At 44.8% G+C, this 20,168-nt stretch overlaps 1 long non-coding RNA gene across 1 annotated transcript; it reads left to right on the top strand.

The window, feature by feature from the left end:
• The first annotated feature begins 3,737 nt into the window (after nt 1-3,737).
• On the top strand, nt 3,738-18,836 carry LOC310845453. Its single transcript, XR_014564755.1, has 4 exons — nt 3,738-3,872; nt 11,015-11,196; nt 12,305-12,655; nt 18,670-18,836. It is a non-coding gene; the product is annotated as an uncharacterized lncRNA (long non-coding RNA).
• The last annotated feature ends 1,332 nt before the right edge of the window (nt 18,837-20,168 follow it).

The raw sequence follows: 20,168 nt of genomic DNA, 5'->3' as shown, positions 1-20,168 counted from the left end.
AACGCAGGACTGCCATCATTGCAAGAGAGTTGCAACGTTTTAACATCGATATTGCAGCACTTAAAGAAACAAAGAGCAGGAGAGGGACAACTGAAGGAAGAAAGTGAAGGCTACACATTCTTCTGGAAAGGTCTACTTGAACAAGAATGTTGAATACATGGAGTAGGCTTTCCTATCAAAAACGATCTTGTGAAGCTCTTGTCAGAAGTCCCTACTGGCATTAATGAGCAACTTTCAACCTTTCAAATAAAACTTACCAAAAACCAACAGGCTACTATTTTAAGTGCTTATGCACCGACATTGAATGCCAACGAAGGCATTAAAGGAAAAAAAAATTATTCTCAGCTGCCAACAGGCCTGGTGCCTAAAGCCAGCTCCCCTTAAAGCACATCTTCCGTTCTGTGCACCTGACCAAGCCAGCATAAACATCACTGAGACAGGAGTGCAGACATGCTGAGATTGTGGGCTTGGAAGAGCACATCTTTGTTTGAGACTCTGTCCTGCCATATGATGCCCCAAATCAAAGCAGCAACAAAAATACAATGAAAATATGAATAATGTGATTACGGCAAATGGAACAGAAAGGGAAGAGGATTCCTGAGGGATTTGTGTCTGTAGCCAGGATTGATCACAAAAGGTACAGTAAGTCGTATGTTTAAGGACTGGGAAAGGGCTGAGAAGCCTTGTAATAATGATTGTTTTATTGTTTATACCACGCCCATCCTGCTGGGTTTCCCCAGCCACTTTGTACTCAAAGCATCACACAGATGTGAACACAGTTACCTACAAAAATCTCATAAGATCTGTCAGCATTTCTCCTTCACCGTCGATCCTTCCTTCCCAGACATAATTGCAGTTTGGTCTGTTTCTCCCCAGAATAGGACCTGGTGCTTTGGTCAGCTGAAGAGGCTGTCTCTCAAGAGAAAGACTATAAAAGTACAGTGCAAGTGGCAGGAACAGAAAGGAACAAATCAATTGGTCACTGGAAGGCAGCTCTGTGAGGCAAAGGGGGACTGAGGCTTTGCAGTGGGGTTAGGAGCCTTGGCCAGCTCTGGGAGGCCTATCTGTATGTCCGCTCACGGAAGAATTAAAACACTTCCAAGCAAGCTTTGAGAGAACCCAAATTATCCCGCTGTGTGCAAATGGAAGCTGCTGTCGACCAGGAGAGCCAAGTTTTGATGGGCCACCCGCAGCCTCCTTACTGACAGATAACCATTCTGTTTGGACACAGAAATGGGGACTTTAGTGAGTTGCTTCTAAAGCTTCTCATAAGGGCTTTATAACCACTCGGCTCCTGCTGGCTGCAATGGGAGTCTTGCTGCTAAATCCCTCAATTGACAGCTTCAAAATGGCATGGGAAAGAAATATCAGTTGCCCATTCTCTCAGGATGATCCTAGGACAATGCAAGGGACATCTTTGACAGCCTCTTGGCCCCACATGAGAAGTTTTCTCTCTCTTCTAAACATGTTCTTGAAAGCCAAGATTGCTATATTCAGTCTTGTATAATAAGGGCATTTGAGCCTGTACGTGGATACAATTAACTGATTGGATGATTCTATAGCCTGCCTTTCTATTAGACAGTGGGGCTCCAAGTGAAAACTTATGTACATATAATAAGGTTATTATTTTTTTAAGGCTGCGATGGCTCGTGTAGGCTCTGGGGGAACAACTATGGACGATGCCTAATCCCAAGACATCTGCGGCTGTTTCAAATGATGCTCTTTGTGGGTTCTCTGGTAACCATGGAGGAGAATCTCGCTCTCCCTGTGTCTGTGGTACCTAGCAACCATGTCCAGGTTGCGGACTTCCCACCAACATCCGGTTAGCTGCTATGAGAACGAGATGCTGGGCTAGATGGGCCTTTGGTCTGATCCTGCAGGGAGGGTTACTCTGACATTTTTGACTCTGTGAGAGACAAGATATTTCACCTATGTAGCTGGACAGACTGTAGCTCCTTTTTTTTGCAGGCAAAGACAGCTCTGATGGAGGGCTCTGTGGGTATGCAATTCCCAAGGCAGATGAGGGGGGAAAGGTCAGTTTCACAAGGATGGGGAACATGTGGCCCTCCTGATGTGGTTTTAGCTTCAGCCAGCATGGCAAGTAAGTAAGTGGTCAAAGATGATGGGAACTGAAGTCCAACAACACCTAGAGGGCCACACGGATTTTCCATCACTGGCACCATCTCCATCTCCACAAATTTTTTGCTTGGATTGTTCCACTGTACACCACAAAGGGGCACTTCAGTCTCTGCAGAATGTCCTGTAGTTTGTTTCCTTATCTTGAGTTTGTAAGAAGTGTCTTAAGTTATCCTTTTAAGGTGAGGTTTGATTTCCTACCCCGCACAGCTCATTCTGGTGAGTTTCCCTGACAACAATTTCTTGCTGTTGACGAATTCATGCCACTACCTTGATGACCACTCGTGGTGCCTTTCTTTAAAGAGACGGTGTTGATAGCATTGGCGAGTGTTACAGATAATAACTATAGGCACAAAACAGATTTTAGTGCTCCTTCTGCTTGTTGCTTTGACAAAGTCAAGCACCAAGAAAAAACGACCTCGTTCATTTGTTTCTGGTGTAGCACTTAAGTAAGTTCAACCAAACTTATCAATTAAAGGTATGTCGCCCACCTTTCTTCCAAGCAGCTCGGGGTAGTATATACATTGCTCCCTCTCCTCACATTATCCCCACAACAACCCTGTGAAGCAGGCTAGGCTGAGACAGAAAGACAAGCTGAAGATCACTGGAGGAGCGTCTCCACACACACCACCCATCATTCAACCCGAACACTGATGTCAGGAGTGCATGCAGGAGCCAAGCCCTGTGACCAGTAGGGCTTCACAGGACTGGGGCCTTCCTAAGTTTGTTCTGGAGAGGGAAGACGTGGCCGCACAGGTGAGGCCGCTTGGTAACTCACTGCACCTGGTGGCAAGAGCCGGGAAAGGATATGTCAGCATTTCCCTTCGGCTCTTTGCCACAGCAACATGCTTCCTTCCTCCTTCCTTGCTGCGTTGGGCTTCTTGCTTCCTGATCCTTGGACCCTTGACTTCGTGACTCCTTGCTTCTCGACCCTCGGACCCTTGACTTCGTGACTCCCTGCTTCCTGACCCTCAAATCCCTGGCTTCTGGACTCTTGTTCCTGCTCCCACCCCGCCATCTTGCCCCCGGTCCCAGTGTCCTCAGCTGGGACTTTGATTGCCCGTAGACCGGACCGTGACAACTGAGGTCCACCTCTGAGGGCCTTCTGGCCTTTCCTTCACTGCGAGAAGTGAAGTTACAGGGAATAAGGCAGAAGACTACCTCAGTGGTGGCGCCCTGCCTGTGGGATGCCCTCCCTTCAGTTGACAAAGAGGTAAAGAACTACACAACTTTTAGAAGACATCTGAAGACAGCCCTGTATCAGGAAATTTTAAATGTTTGATGTTTTATTATGTTTTTATATGTGCTGGAAGCTGCCCAGAGTGGCTGGGGAAACCCAGCCAGATGGGCGGGGTATAAATAATAAAATTATTATTATCGTTGTCGCCATCATGGCTGAATGGGGATTTCATCTCTGGTCCCTCAGAGCCTCATCTGACACATTAACTCCCACACCACCGTGCATCTTAAGCCTCCCAGACATTACATATGCTATCTTGTAAGAATCAAGCATTGTGACATGGAAGAGGAAGAACCTATGAGGCTGCCAGGTGGAGCCTGATGATTGTTACATCATAACCATCAGGGTCTTTGCTGACTGCTGGCAGTTTGCCACATGTGTGTGCTTGGAGTGCACAGCACAGCACAACCTTTCCAGGGCCTCCTAAACCTGTTGGCCCAGAGCTCAGAAGGTTGGGCTTTGAGGCTGGAAAGTCTGAGCTGAAGCTGGAGATCTGGTAAGGCTACCCTGCGGAGTTCAACTGCATGTGTGCTAGCCCCTTTGATTTAAAAGAAAAAAGAATATGAAACAAGCTTAGGGCAGTGTAGTTTCTCCCATGAACTTCTAACCACTCAGGAGTTTCAGTCAAATGAGCCATAGGGCCAGGGTAGATTGAGCTGTAGTCAATTAACTGTTGTTCAGAGTAGACCCATTGAAATGGATTTAAGTTGGCCATGGTCCTTAATTTCAGTGGGTCTGCTCTGAGTAAAAATTAGGTGAATACAATCCATTGTGTCTACAAATACAGAGCTCAGGCACTAAAATGGGAAACAACAGTAAGGAAGAGGGTTCACTGAACTACGCAACTTTCTGAAGACATCTGAAGGCAGCCCTGTATCGGGAAGCTTTTGATGTTTGACATTTGCTGTGTTTTTGTTATGCTAGAAGTCACCCAGAGTTGCTGGGGCAAACCAGTCAAATGGATTGGGTGTAAATAATAATAATAATTATGTGCAGAGTGCCACAAGCATTCAATCAACTCTTGGATGCAGGAGCTATCTTTTTAAGTACAGAGAGCATGTGAAGTAGGCAAGCTTGAGCCCCAGTGTAGTCCCCAAATAGAAAATATAGCTGCTGTCTCTTTATCATTAACTCAGTGAACCCATAATTATGAAAATAAACCAGGGAGAATAATTAGCATCTCCATCTTCAATTGACTTTCACCGTTTTAAATGCAATTATGTTTTAACTAATTTAGCATTTGCGATAAATGTTAAGAGATCCAGAGTCTTCCTAGCCGGGCTTATAATTTGATTTTACGGCCCTTGAGGATGAGTTTCTTTATATGAATACTGGTTACTTCTCACTTCCTGATTTTTCTGTGTATAAGGGGCTTCCTTTATAACCCTCACAACACAATAGAGTACAATATATTGTCATAGATCATGTGGAAGACAATTCCCATCATCCCTGACCACTGGCGATGCTGAAGGGGGTTGATGGGAGCCTGTTGCTGCCCCATCCTTTTCATGCCTCTTCTGTTCCTGGGAGACAAGTGGAGAGGGGAGCTTGTCACAGCAGGAGGAGGAGACTCCTGTGACTCTTCAGACTCATCTCTGCCTCTTGGCTTCTCTCCTCCCACTCTTATGCTTCAGCTTCCGCCTCTGATTCTGGACTTCTCTCTACCACAGACTCTCCCAGCTCACTAAGCCCTGTTATCTATTCAGCTTCTGACACCTCTTCCCTGTCTTCTCCCTCTGATCACTCATCATCGTCCCACCACTCTCTGGGCTTTGAGTCTTCTTCTCTGGTGGTTCCTCAGCTGGTTCCTCCCACCATTCCTCTGTGTGCAGCCAGTCCATGACACCTGATTGAGCCCCAAACAGTTTATTCTAGAAGAAGTCATGCCCACCAAGCTTTCAGAACAGAAACATACCTGTTACGGAGTGAAGAGGCACTGCAGCATTTCCTTGCAGGTTCCACTTCTTCATTCTAAGTTTTAACAGTTTTCTTCCAGGCTTGTTAAAGGTTCCTTACCTCAGTGTGAGGCATGCAATTTGCTTGGTGAGCAATCAGATCTGAGATGATAGTGGGGGGTTGTGTGAGGGTCTTTTGTGGCTCCTTAGGGGGAAGGGTGTGATCTTGATGAGTCCTTCTCTCATGTGCATATCACAGATTCCACAAAACACAATCTATAATATCCCCTTTCCTCACAACTAGCCAATAGTCCCTCTCCTGATTGTGCCAGCAAAGCAGTTCAGGAGGAGGTGGAAAAACATAGAATCATATACTTGTAGAGTTCGAAGGGACCTTTAGGGCCACCTACCAAAACCCTGGAATGCAGGAATCTCAACTATAGCATCCATGACAGATAGCCACCCAAGGTCTACTTAAAAACCTCCAATGAAAAAGAGTCTATCACCTTCTGAAGGATTCTGTTCCACTGTCTGCTCCATAGCTATGGAGCAGAACAGCTGTGGATCACAGCTAGCTATGGATCATAGCTTTTACTGTCAGAAAGATATTTCTGATGTTTAGTTGGAATTTACTTTCTTGGTCTGTGTCCTACCCTTTGGAACAGGAGAAAACATGTTTGCACCATCTTCCATGTGACAGCCCGTTAGCTATTTGAAGATGGCTATCACATCTGCTCTTAATCTCCTCTTTTCCTAGCTAAACATACCCAACTCCCTCAACCATTCCTCATAAGGCTCAGTTTCCAGACACTTGATCATCTCGGTTGCCTTACTGATATCAAGATATACCGCTCCGATTGTGTGTGGTTTCAGAAGATTGTGGATTTTGCCGAGAGAAAACCTGTGAATAGCATCGCACGACAGTGATAGCCAAGTCAATATATGTGAATGATAACCCTGCTTCTAATAAAAGCTGTGAAGTGTTCACATAGGTTTGCCAACAATGCCAGTTGCTTTTTAATCATGTTTAATCATTTAAGCTGCTATCCTTGACTGCAGTCCTTCCTGCCCCATTAAAATCAGTGGGTGTTCTGTAAGCAGGGGATTGCACGCTTTTTACTATTTCTCTAGCTCCAGACAACAGAAAGACAGGTGCAGAGCTTCTGAGGCAACCCATATTTTATTTTGGTGGCTTAGCATCCAGGGATGGGTTTTAACACTTATTGCCGAAGCAGGCTGTAATGGAAAATCTATACTTTTATCAATAGCACTGACAGTTAGCAAAGATTACATCCTATTTTATTCTTTCCTCCCTTTTGGTTGCTCACACTGAAGGATAATACTGGGTCAAGAGGAAACTAAGCAGAACATTTGCTAAGTAAACAAGGTTCGTTCAGCTGTTTCTAGAATGGTGGGAGACTCTATTTGGTTTGCCTCAAAAATGACTGAGCGGGGGCACCTTTTCTGAAGATACTGAGAAAGAAGACAGTATTCTTAATGAAATTTTAAAAATAAGAGTGAAGCATGCTGGCCCACATTCGTTTCCCTGTGCAATGTAAGAATTAAAAAAAAATACTTTGAGAAGAGGAAATGTATTATAAGCAGTGGCAGAGAGGCTTTGCTGGTCTCTACTTTACAGGAGATAATGCTAGTGGGGTATTCCCAGGGAGAAACTCAGTGGCAGGAAATGTTCTTCCTGGGCCTGCTCAGATAAGATTTTCCCTCTTGGGCAAAGTAGTAGCGGCTTGATTGGGTGTGACTTGTGGGAGCAAATCTGAGCTGGATGCAGATTTGAAGAGAACTGGAGCTGACCGGAACCAGGGTGAGGATTTTCTAATGAGGGTATGTTTCAAATGCACCGAATTGTAGTTTTACCAACCACTGTTAGCTCTGTCAAACCAGCCTTCCTATTGTTTTGCTAATGCTCTAGGATTCCAGTGGCTGAATGAAGGCAATACTAGATGCAGGGCTGTTGAAATTGAAAGCCTTATATTGAGTCTCTCCCCCCCCCCCCTTGAACAGGTATTTTTAGGCTGACCTGCCCCTTTTGTTTTCCAGACTTCACAACTGATACCAGTTACTTAGAGTGGGACAGGAAGTTAACATGGCACATTATGGGCAAGTCACTTTGGGGTGAGGACATGTGACAAAGGGGTGCCTTTTTTGGCAGTAACCTTATATAGTGTTCCTTTTTAATGCTTGTAATCAGTTTAAATCTTTCAATAATACACCTTCAGGGTTTTGCTTTTAATAGTCTACAACTTTCTTTTCAAATTCTGTTAAAGAAACACACAGGGTCTCTTTATTCACATAAACATTAAGTTGAAAATACTGTAGACAAATAATGGTTTTATCTGCTTGTTAATTGCTTAATCAGTTGCTAGCATATATAAAGGCCCCTCACTTTTAAATCTAACTTCTCTTATTTTTACACAGAAAAGACTTGATTTATTTTCATTATTTACATCCTATGCCTTCAACGTAACTTCATGATTATGTTATGCCAACAAAATAGTAAAGTACACTAAAAACAGAAAATAACAACATATGATGTTGGTTCTTTAATTGTTCACAAAATTTCTTCTAAAAAGAACTTGGTTCTTTCAACATAACTTCTTCTTTCTCTATAATTCTTTATGACTTCAATAAACAGCAAAACTCTTTACAAACCAGGAATAAAAGTTACTATTTGAAATTGTTGACCAAAAACACAGGAAGATACTTGAGGGTTAGAAATGTTCTTAATGTTATTCCAATGTTAATATTGTCAATCAAGGGTGTTCCACAGGGTGGGCGCCACTACTGAGAAGGCCCTCTGCCTGGTTCCCTGTAACCTCACTTTTCACAGTGAGTTATTTAGGCAACTCTTGGTTGTTCTCTATCCCACTTAGCATTTGCCATGTTTAAAGTACGTTCTGCAATTGAAACGAGGTGCATTTTTGATCAAGAAGAGAATTCTTGATGGTTAGATTTCATGAACTACCTGTGCATGGAACAACCTGGTCTAATTCTGAATATAGAAGTGGAGAAGAACAACTGGGATCTAGGGAGTTCAAGCGTCTTTGATAACATTATAGATCACTGTTGAAAGATGCAGAGTGTAAGCTGAAGAGCATCTCTGTGTGTGTGTGTTTGCAGGGTCCTTTTAAAAAATATTTGCAGAAGCAAAGCTTCTGCTAACAGTTTACGCATATCACTCCAGGCCAGCAAAACTGCTAGGGGTTTTATTTCACTGCTTCCATCGATCGTGATGTGACAGAGTGACTATTTCAGGAAGTGCATAGCCATGTCTTTATTTTCTCCCCTAATGCGTATGGAGCAGTTAATAGGTTTGCAGTCCAAGGTGATTTTCTACTACAATGCTCGGAGCCATTAATGTATTATAATAGTCTCGTGTTTAAGATGAAAATGCACAGTTGAAAACCAAAATTTTAAAGGTGCCTTCCCAATGCTCTTGATCAGGGGTCCTCAAACTTTTTAAACAGGAGGCCGGTTCACTGTCCCTCAGACACTGTTGGGGGCTGGACTACATTTTTGGGGGAAAATGAACGAATTCCTATGCACGTTACGTGTTACAGCTAATGACTTGCATTTCAAACAATGGCAAAAATATTTATCTACGTTTATAAGAGCAAGGGGGGAACCTATAAAGCTTTACAAGTTGCAAAGGAAAGGGGAGGGTTGGGTGTACCAAATCTAAAAAGGTATTTTGCAGCTTGTTGTTTAATGAGGATGAAGGAGTTGTTGACATTAGGGCTGAGTGATACCTGCTTTCAAACATCATAATGTATCTCCAGCTAAACCTTATGATATGCCAACATTATTATTATTATTATTATTATTATTATTATTATTATTATTATTATTTTATATCCCACCCATCTGGCTGGGTTTCCCCAGCCACTCTGGCTGGCTTCCAACAGAATATTAAAATACAATGATTCATCCAATATTAAAAGCTTCCCTAAACAAGATTGCCTTCAGATGTCTTCTAAAAGTCCGATAGTTGTTTATTTCTTTGACATCTGATCGGAGGGCATTCCACAGTGGGGGGGGGACATATTATGATGCTGGAAAGGAGGAAATGAGACATGGAGGAAGAGGGCAGTTGCCGGCCACACAGACAATCAGCTTCACCATGTGCAACTTCTGCCTGTTCCTGGCGAGGGCGTGTGCCGCTGCCCCGGGCTGAGCCTCGGGCAGAGCACATGAGCCAGGGCACCACATGGCATGGCACCACACACACAAACAAAGAGTCCCAGGGTGCCACAGGCCTCCCCAGAGCTGCTAGCCATGACTCACCCTAACAATAGCCTCTTGCCAGGCAAGTGGCAGCTACTGGGAGCCACCATAACGGGGGCACTAACCAAACATGTTCCGCTCAGGCTCCATTCCACTCAGTGACCAGTGTGAGGGAGGCAGGGAGGGAGGAGGCAGCTTGCTGGTGCTCACACAGCCAGAGAAACAAGCTGAGGGGCTGGCGGACCCCACTCACATTTTGGGCTCCTGAGGCCATTGCACACGTTCTTTGCAAGTGTTAAATGTTTAGAAAAAGTCAGAAGCCCAAGGCAGTATAAGTTCCTCAACTAAGTTTATTCAACATTTGTCAGTGACAACAGCTCACTCATAGGAACACAAGAACCAAACTGACTAGGCAACACGATAATAATCCCAAGCATGAACTGACCGTTGACAGTTGAAAGTGCCTTCGCTTACTTGCCATTAGAACGTTCGTCTACCAACGCTTCTACGATTAGTTAGAACATGCCTTGTAACATAAAATGTGTTAAACCCAATACATAACATCAAGGAAACGCCTCACCTCACCGGGTTTACCTCAGTGTGTGGGGAGGGACTGAGCATTGTGGGGGGTGGCATGCCTTGCCTGGAGAAGCCATTCTCTCTCTACCTTACTCGCTCTTCCCGAGGCCCTCCATTCTGCCCTGGGCGGCCTCGCTTCTCCGGAGTGCTTGGCCAGAGGACGCGCGCCTGCCCCCAGCCAGGCCGGAGCGGGCCTCCTGGGCTTGTTAGAGGCTGCTGCCCAAGCTGGCGGAAGAGGCAGAGGGAAAGTGAGGCATCGTCATCAAAGGACAGGTGGCAGGTTACGTGTGAGGTGGTGCTGCCCACTCGCTTGCCACAACTCGCTGCTTGTCTGCAGGGGGAGGTGGCAAATGAGGAGCCCCAGCGGTTGAGCCAGTGGAGGGCCCAGGGTGCCAAGTGAGGCCTGCTCTTTGGCTGCCACTCCCCTGTTGGCATCCCTGCTCCTCTGGGCAGGCCAGAGCTCGCACAGGCTCCTCTGCTCTCTGCGCTCTTGCCGCCGCCGCCGCAGTCCGGTGAGCCAGGCAGGCGGCGAAAGCGCTGCCACCATGGCTGCTGCGCTCCGGACAGGTGCCCGGCGTTTTGGCTGGTGGCTGGATTTACAAGCCTGGTGGGCCGGATCCGGCCCATGGGCCGTAGTTTGGAGACCCCAGCTCTTGATCATGTCTCTCTATTCTGGACTTAAAGCCCATTTGGACATTCCAAGAAAGTTACGATAGATGCGTCATAAATGGCTGAGGGCTCAATTCAACCCCTCCCCTCCCTTCCTTTCCCTGGGTTGTGGGACACCCAAAAGATTGGCTCTGGGAGGGTCAGGAGTATTGCATATATTGATATTGTGCAGTTTGAAGCAACTGGAAGCATAAGAACTTACTCCTTTTGGAAGAAATGTCTAGGCCCACAAAAATATTATTCAAACTTGCAGAACTCTTCAAAACAAAACAGAAACATCAAATGATACATCCAAAAATATCCATACAGTATCTTGGCCTGTCCAGCACAGGCTCAGCATCTTAGAAATAAAAGGCAATTCCAAAAATCCAAACTGTGTCTCTCCCCACCAGCCTGCATTCCAGCCTCCATTGGCCTTCGACTGTGCAGCTCATGGTGAGCCATTTTTACATGCTTTCGTTCTCTGTGGTGTTGGGGGGGGGGGCGACGGGACACTAAACTGGCAACTCCCTTCAAAATGGAGATTTGCCACCAAATACCTTTGTCACCTGATCTAAGTTTCGAACACTAATGTGTTAGCTAGCAGAAAACAGCAGTTAGTTAATTATCAACTCATTAAAGCTTCAGTGGAGTCTACCCACGTTAAAACTTTTCATTAATACACATTTAGATAGTATGACATATGTGGTGGCGGTTGAACATCAGAGCCACCGATCTGCTCCCTGCTCACAGTGCTCGAGTTGAGAGGACGTAGAGGGGGGCTTAAATGAAATCCACAAGCCTCAACCTCAGACTTGCTCCAGTTATACTAAAAAAAAAGTAGCTAAAATCAGTAGCTAAGGCACCACAGAAGGTATTGGGACCTTTGTGACAACCCCATTCAAGCACTGTTGCAACATCTAGTTCAAGCTATCAATCTCCTGACATCATGTTCCCCTCTTCTAGATCCTCTTCTGTTTGGATTGCTTAATTATTTGGATTCAAGTTATGATTCCTCCTATTTTTGAGCTGCCTTTCAGCAGAAAGTTGGCATGCTCATAGTGTAGAGTTCCAAGAATGAATAATCACAGTGAGGCTTGCATTGACTCCCCCCCCGCCCCCACCTATTGGTCCCCACATCACAAAAAGTTCAGAATGTGTAGGTGGCATCATTCTATATACGAGTTAATTTATTTCTTTAGAAAGGTTTATAGACCACTTAATCAGAGAGCTCTTTAAGCTCTGTGCAAAATAAAACTGTAGATAAAACACAGCTAAAGTTCACAAAACTATTAAAATAGATGCCATTAAAACACATATGAAAACAGGAAAACTTTGCAAATGAATTTGGGTAACTGAGTTATGTGTCTGAGTAGGCTTGGTTGAATGGAAAAGTTTTCCACAATTTAGCTTTCATAAGGAGATCATTAAAAAAAAAAAGTGATGTGATGAGGGACCACAGATCATGTCCTTTCCATGTTAAGTAATTGCCTAACAATGGGAACCAAGCTGTGAGACAAGTCTATTATGAGTGCCACAATTATTACTGTATCACTTTTCCTAGGCTAGATCAGCCTTGCAAATATATTCACAAGAGTCACTAGCCCATAACACTGGAAAAGCCATAATAACTGGCTTTTCTGCCTTGCTGCTGGAAGAAATTCTCACCTGCCACAGGTGAGCAGATGAAAGGCCTGTACATTAAAAACATCCTTCCGCTCGTCTAAAAGGCCACTGGTAGTTAAAGGCTTGGTTACAGAGGAAAGTTTTTGCCTGGCACCTAAAGCTATATAATGATGGCGCCAAGCGAGCCTGTCTAATTGTCTAATTCTTTTCTGATCGATACATTTGGAGAACTGCTGTTGGAAGAGTTACAACTGCACCACTTCCAATTATGAATCTCTGAGAGCAAAAGGTGAGAGGAAAAGTTGAGTGCTGATGAAACAATAGCCTGCTTTGTGAGTTTCTGTCATAATTTGTGTCGGCTTGAATGGGAGAGCAAGTAAGTGTTGCACAGGGAGTGTCTCCCTCCTTTTGCAGGAGAGGTTGGGCTGGTTCACACTTTAATATTCATCCGCTGTAGACTATATCTTCATAGAGAGAAGTTTCATGTTTATTTTATTATACATGGAAATCCATACAATTCTCCATTATGGATAAAGAGCCACCCAGAGTGGCTGAGGAAACCAGCCACATAATCATCATCATCATCATCATCATCATCATCATTATCATTATTATTATTACTGGCCCATTGAAAATTACCTTAACATTATTAACTATGTTACTTAATGTGAACAATGAATATGAACAGGCACACTTGGTGAGGATGCGAGAGAGGGCCTTCTCAGTGGCTGCTCCCAGACTTTGGAACTCCCTAGAGAGGCTAGACTTCCTCTTTGCTGTCCTTCTGCTGGCAAGTGAAAATCATTTTATTCTGTCATGCTTTTGGAAATTATCTGTTTTAAGGAAAGGGCTTTTAATAGCGCTGTGCTGTTTTTGCTATCTGTATTTTAATACATTTATTATTATGTTGTCTTAATTCTGTTACAGTTAGCTTTTTAACTATTCTATTTGATATGTTTTCAGCTTTTTGTATTTTATGCCATACTTCTTTATAACAAGTATTATATTAGTCTAAATCATAATCACAACCATAAATGTTACGGATGGAAGAAAACTGCTCCTGTCCAGCGCTTTCTATCTAAATTTGTCACAGCCTATCCAGGTCCCTGCAATGTCATCAAAGGGAAGCAAGTGGCTCCCATGAAAGTCAATTAAGCTGTTTCCCCGACAGCTTCATAGGTTGCAAGCAACTTCCCCAAAACATCTGCCAAGAGGACAGGTTCCTACCATCTCAAAGCAGGTGACTTTCTTTTCATTCTTCCAGAACCCAGCAATTTCAGCAGGCAACCTAAAGCCTGTGGGAGAGATTTGCAGTGCCAGCGAAGCCCATGTCTCATTTGGTGTCTGTTGCCTCAATCTCTTCCTGTCGTCCTCCAGCAGCAGTCTGCCTCCTCTGATGCACAGGAGTGTGAGGTTAGGGAAGAAGAGAAGACAGATAAGGCATCAGAATGTAGAGGAGGAATCAACATAGGCAACAGAACTAAGGGAAGGGAAGGAAACGCTTATGGCATGGGCCAGACTCAGGCATTTTGCCTCTGTGCATTCAGCGGTCCATGAGAGCAGAGGCAGTGCAAGACATCGTGCCGCCTGAGGCTGACGCAGTTGTCTCAGCCTCCTTCCGCTCCTGGCTTCCTCTGACCCTTCCATTTGCCTGTTATTTACTGCAGCCAGCTGGTCTCTGACAAAGCAGTAGCAGCGTGGGCACTGCCAAGTTTGCTCTGAGGAAGGGGCCTTTACTCAAAGTGCAGTGTTGTTGGCGAAGTTGCCCAGAAAGCGCCTGTGCCACTCGATGGGTCTCGGAAATACAGCTTTACAATGCCTCAAGGTGGCACTGGCACTCTCTGGGCAACCTTACTCACAAGGTGACACTCTGAAGGAGCAAAGCCAGCAGCGCCCTTGCCGCCACTGCAGTGTGAGTGGGTGGGGCAGCAGGAGACTAGAGTGGCACCAGTGAACAGGCAGCGTTGTCCAGCTGGTGAATTGTATGCAGCAGATGGAGGGAGGGCACAATTCATTACCTCTCATGCACCTCCTGTGCCACATGACTCATGACAAGGCTGGCCCAGGGGAGCATGGCTATATGCACAGGCTGTGCCTCCAGTGCAAGCATTACCACCCTTGGCAGACTTGACTCTTTCAAATTTCAGCAGTGCAAAATGCAATGCCCCCTGCCTCTCACCTTCCTTTCTGCTCATTTCACCACGTCATGGTTGTGGGGCCCTCTAGGCTCTGCATACAGTGCAGCAGAACCAGTAGCATAGCATGAGGGGCCACAGAGGCAGTTGCCCTGGGTGCAAAATGGTTGGGGGTGCAAAATTTTGACACTCAGATCTGCCTCAATACAGCTAAATGCTTCTGTGGCTGGGCTCCATTGAAAATGGCTTCTCCACACGAACCAGGAAGTGATCTTGCCAGACAATGGAACAATGCCATCAGGCCGTTGAATGGGCATGCATACTCCACCTGTTTCCCTCCCTCACACCCACTCCTGCCTCCACGCAGTCCCGGGTGCTAGCAACCCACGCTATGCCACTGGGCGGAACTGGTTGTAGTACTCTAAATCTGCCTTGTTCCTGGCTCTGTCCTTTGCACCTCTGTGTTTCCAGTGAAGATCTAAAGGGAGAACTATGTGTGTGTATAGCTCTACCTGAGCACAAGATTGGGAGCCACACATGACAGCGGCTCCTGAACACATGGCAAAGCCTACATGCAGTGGCGGAGGAAGGGGGGTGCAGGGAGTGCGTCCTGCCCTGGGTGTCATCACTGGTATGTGTGTGTGTGTGTGTGTGTGTGTGTGTGTGCGTGTGTGTAACAAAATGAATTACAAAAACCAAATTGGGCTCACAAAACCTTTTAAGAGTGACGTGGTGGCTTCGGCGCCTGCAGGTTCTGCTCTGTCTGAAATGGGAGTGTGGGACTTGTGCCTGCCTACTGCCGCCCTACAGCTGAGGGGGAGGCGGCGGAGAGGCTTGCCCCGCCCCATGGGTGAATCATCCCGCCCCCATGGGTGAATCGCTCAACCCCCATGGGCGCAGATCACCCTGCCCCTGGCTACAGGACACATCCCCGCACCAGGCACCTGAGCAGCTAGCTACGCCACTGCCTACATGTACCTGGCTATGCACACATTGGCCACCATTTCAGACATTTGCTGAATACATGGATGTCTGAGATCGGAGCCACTGCGAATGTTCATGCTGCAAACAGGGCCTGCAGATGCAGCCATGCTCCCCCTTTTACATGTTCTCCAAATATGTAGAGGCCACTGACATGCTAAGGACCGAATGCAATACGATTACTGACAAACTACTGATACAACATCCATGTAATCATCATCATGTGGACTTTTGTTGTGGTTGTCTCTATTAAGCGGATGAAAAACAGGCCCTCCTATCGCGTGCAAAGCAGCAAAGTGTGGAAATGGAACAGGAAAGCTGTCATAAATGCACAAGGGCTTCCGCATTGCTCTGCAGACTATAATGGGATGCATGCATTTCCGAGAAAAGCAAAAAGGATAACATTCTGGGTGCGGATTCTTCAGCCTTCAGATAAATTTTTAATTAAAGGGGAACCTTCCCAAGCATGTTTTTCAAGAGCTAATTAGCACATAAATGAAATGGTAATAAAAGTCAGAGAGAGAGAAGAGGATAGAGACAAAAAGATGCATGTTCTGTGTAGAAAACCGGGCCCGCTCAGTTGTTTCAGCAAATTGGTTAATGAGCCCAACTCAAACAACAAATCAAAGTCTGCATCTCTCTTGCAAGTTTTTCCTTAGAATATAAAACAACGCAAGTTAAGTCTTGGGCCTAGAAATAGCAGGCACGAATGGCTGGTAAATTTCCCAGCAGAAGTCCCATTAGTGCTCATCCAAACTTCCTTTTTGCCCCGTGCCTTGCACAGATTCACACTTCAAAGCTCCATGCCTGAAGCCTTCCCCCTGCTCCGCTTTCCCCAAGAAAACCCACTCGCTAATGCTGAATCTGAACAAATGGCAACTCAGGTTTTCTGTGGATTGCGCAGAGATCTTGGTGTCTCAAATTTCAGTGGGACTCTATGAGATGCTAAAATTCTGCACCCTCTGCCTCCTGCTCTCCATTCTAAATGATAGTTGTGGCATCCCCCATGGCACCCCCAAGGTTCCTTGCTCTGTGACTGAATTTGTCGCATTCCCCTAAATCTGCCTCTGGCTCTGATTCAGTGATGAAGAGCAGGTTTTTGCAGGATAAGTGCATACCCTCCAAATGTCCCTATTTTCCAGGGACTGTCCTGGATTTACAGAAGCTGTCCCAGTTTCTGATTTGATCCCGGAATGTCCCACTTTCCCCTAGGACGTTCCTATCTTCAGTGTTGCAAGGTATGGAGTGATGCAACCCCCGAGCCAAGGAGAGAAGTAACTATAAAACCTTTAGAAGACATCTTAAAGCAGCCCTGTATAGGGAAGTTTTTCAAAGTTGAATGTTTTATTATGTTTTTATACATGTTGGAAGCCACTCAGAGTAGCTGGGGCAACACAGTGAGGTGGTTAGGCTATAAATATTATTATTATGATGGAACAGGGCATCCTTATTTTCTTTTTCTTTTTAAAAATAATTTTTATTAACAGACCAATCAAATCAAATCACATAAATTCCAAATTACAAAGCCGAATTTTAAATTTTTGTTGGGGGTACCCATATTTCAAGTTCTGAAAGGGATCCAATCCTCTTGTTGCTGCTGCTTTAATGTCCACAAATCTGTCCAAACAATGTTCACAATTCTATCCAATCCTTTCTTGTTGTTTTCTACATCTCTTCTTGTTATTTTCATATATTTTTCCTTTCTCTTTGTCTTTGTGACCTCTGGTAGTTTCCACAAGCGGGTTGAAACAAATTTGTATTCCTGTGTGGGTTTTCCCGTTCGTTCAAGAGTCTTATTCAGACGGCTACCGTTATTTCATCACTTCCATAAAGAAAAACATTCTTGCCATCTACTCGTTAAATTTTCACAGGTCTGTCACTCCCTTTCTCAGTCCTCTGAGGAGGTTCTGCCAAGAATCCAATATGAAAACAAAGCTTCCTCCTCCCAATCATCAATCTTTCGACAGGACCTGCCAAGATGGCGACTCCCTTTTTATTGCTGCATCATCAAAAGCCCTTGTTCTTTTCTCAATCTCCATAAGCCAAACTTTTGGTAGTAAATCATTTCCACACAGTTTTTAAACATCCTGCTTAGGTCAATTATGCGACGGTTCTTTCTTGGGGAGGGGTTATTGCTTAATCACATAGAAGAAAAGAAAAAAAGTCCCCCCCCATCCAGTCCCATTCTGGCATACTGAACCTTATCTTCTTCATGATATATTCATGATATATTCCGTTAAATCCAACCCGTCGCTCTACATTCACAGGGTCACTTTAATTAGCAGTCTTCACTCCTATTCTTCACTTGAAATATGTGCATTTGCTTCTTTTCCAATTGTTTATTTCGAGTTGCTGCAGCCAGTGCGCAATCAGAGACAGTGTCCGGGAGAGCCGGACCCACACAAGGGCTCTGTGCCTAGTGCCCTCAACGCCTTCTTTCAAATCCGGGGGTGATTTATGGCCACAGCAGGCAAGGTAGTATTCCCCATATCCTTGGGGAATAAGGGAGGCTTCATACTCCCATTATCAGCCTCTTAATTACCTTGTGTGAGCGGGAGAGATGGTATTGTCAGCCATCTTCCAATGCACCCCTCGTGGCCCCCCAGGGCATCCTTATTTTCATTGGAGAAATGTTGGAGTGTATGAAGTTTCTGGGACAAAAGAAAGAGAGAAAGAAAAGTGCTTAGATACGGAGCTTTAAAACATGGACCTGTGCCAGACATGAAGGCTGGACGAGCCCTTAGACAGTAGTGCTTTTCTGTAGGTTAATGTTCATGCCATAGGGGCTTAATGGTGAATGATGCCACATAGCAAGGATGAGCTCGTTGAAGGTTGCTCCAGCATGTGGCCTTGGGGACAGCGTAGGCAAGCAGGAAGACTGCCCTATGCTAGACTCCCTGCCCCATGCCTGACGCCTCCTGGGAGAACTACCTGGTACTTCAAAATGATTTACAGATGGTATCTAACTCTGAGTAGACTTGCTAAGATGCATAAGACTGAATCAGGTAAGTGTTAAAGATGCAATGAGACTGAGAGTACGTTTTATCATATGTGGTGGGCATGTAAAAGGGTAAAAGAGTATTGAGAAATAATTCATAGCGAATAGAAAAAAAATGTTTAAAGGTACTTTAAAAAACAACAAAACCCAGTCCCCTTTGCTGGGGATAATTCAGGTGGAAATTTCCAGGTGTCAAAAAAGGTTATTTATGTATGCCAATACCACGGCCAGTGTTTTATTAACCCCAAAATGGAAAACGAGCGAAGTTCCAACTAAAGAAGAATGGCAGCTTAAACTGATGGAATATGCACAGCCTGCGGACAGAATAAGAGAACAAAAAGAACATACGTTTAAAGAAGATTGGAAAATGTTTGTTGAATATCTGGAAGGAAGTTGTGTATATTTGAGAACTCCTCCAGAGTTGGACCACATGCATTTACACATATATTCAACAGTGTAAATACCATAGGTTTTGATGGGTGTAATAATGGAATACAGAATGTTTTAGTTTATATAAAATATGCAGGGATTTATGTTATGCAAAATGAACCATGGAAAGAGAAGAAGGGAAGTCACTGATATTTTAAGTTGGTTTAAATGAATATTCTAAAATGGAAAATTTAATAAAAAGTATTGGGGGAGGGGAGGAAGCCTGACACCTCCTGAACCAATTTGGGGGGAAGAAGGAAGGGAAGTTCAATTGCACTAGTGGGACTCACCGCACTGCTCCCTCTAGAATAACTGTTTAGCTGAATCTGCCCTGTGCTACTAGGCTATGTCCCCATGGCTTCCTCCAGGATTTGCTTTGTCTCATGTAACTATGACTTTTGCTCCTCCGATGTGGCACCTCCTCATCTATTACGCTACTACAGCGGCAGACCGGTTGTTCTAGGGAGATCCGCACAGCTCCCCTCTAATAAGTTTTTAGTTCGACTCCTTTGCCAAGACCCCTTTCCTGCCTTCCTTGCCCCACCCATCTTACCTTCTGCTGTTTGTATAAGGTTAGCGGAGTATAGAGAATGTCTAATTAAGTTTAATTGTGTGACAGCTTTAAAGTGGGAATGCAATTACTCATTTAATTATTTTTGGGCTTGCTGCTTAAAGGGTGGATATAATTGCTCTTTCTATAAGGGCACTAGACTTTGTAAGCTGGTATGAAATTATAACAACCTCTCACAGGTTCCCAAGCCCAGCAAGGGAAACTATTACAGCTGTATGGTCTCAAATGGAAGAAGAAGACCTTGCATTGAAACTCATTTAGGGAAGTTTTTAATGACTGATGTTTCAATGTATTTTTAATGTGTTGTTGTTTTTGTTGTTGTTGTTTTAAGAGTCAATCTTTCACTAATTCCTCCCACTTCTTATAGTCCTGCATCTTGGCAGCGGGGCATCACGGTGAGGACAGACTTTTACGCCTTTCTCCCTATTAATTAATATTTGCAGAGCATGGAGACAATATTGAACAAGTATATATGTGCCGATTACATTTTCATCCCCTCTCCATGCTGCTTATGCTAACAACATCAGTAAAAGGGGGAAAGGGGTAAAAGACCCTGGATGGTTGATTCCAGGCAAAGGTGTCTACGGGGTGTGGTACTCATCTCGCTTCAGGCCAAGGGAGCCGGCATTTGTCCACAGACAGCTTTCCGGGTCATGTGCCCAGCATGACTTAACTGCTTCTGGCACAA

Source organism: Podarcis gaigeae (genome assembly GCF_964106915.1).
Source record: "Podarcis gaigeae genome assembly, chromosome: 5".
NCBI classification, from domain to species: Eukaryota; Metazoa; Chordata; class Lepidosauria; order Squamata; family Lacertidae; genus Podarcis; species Podarcis gaigeae.
The sequence above is the reverse complement of the archived record's forward strand: the minus strand, read 5'-3'. Positions and strand labels throughout refer to the sequence as shown.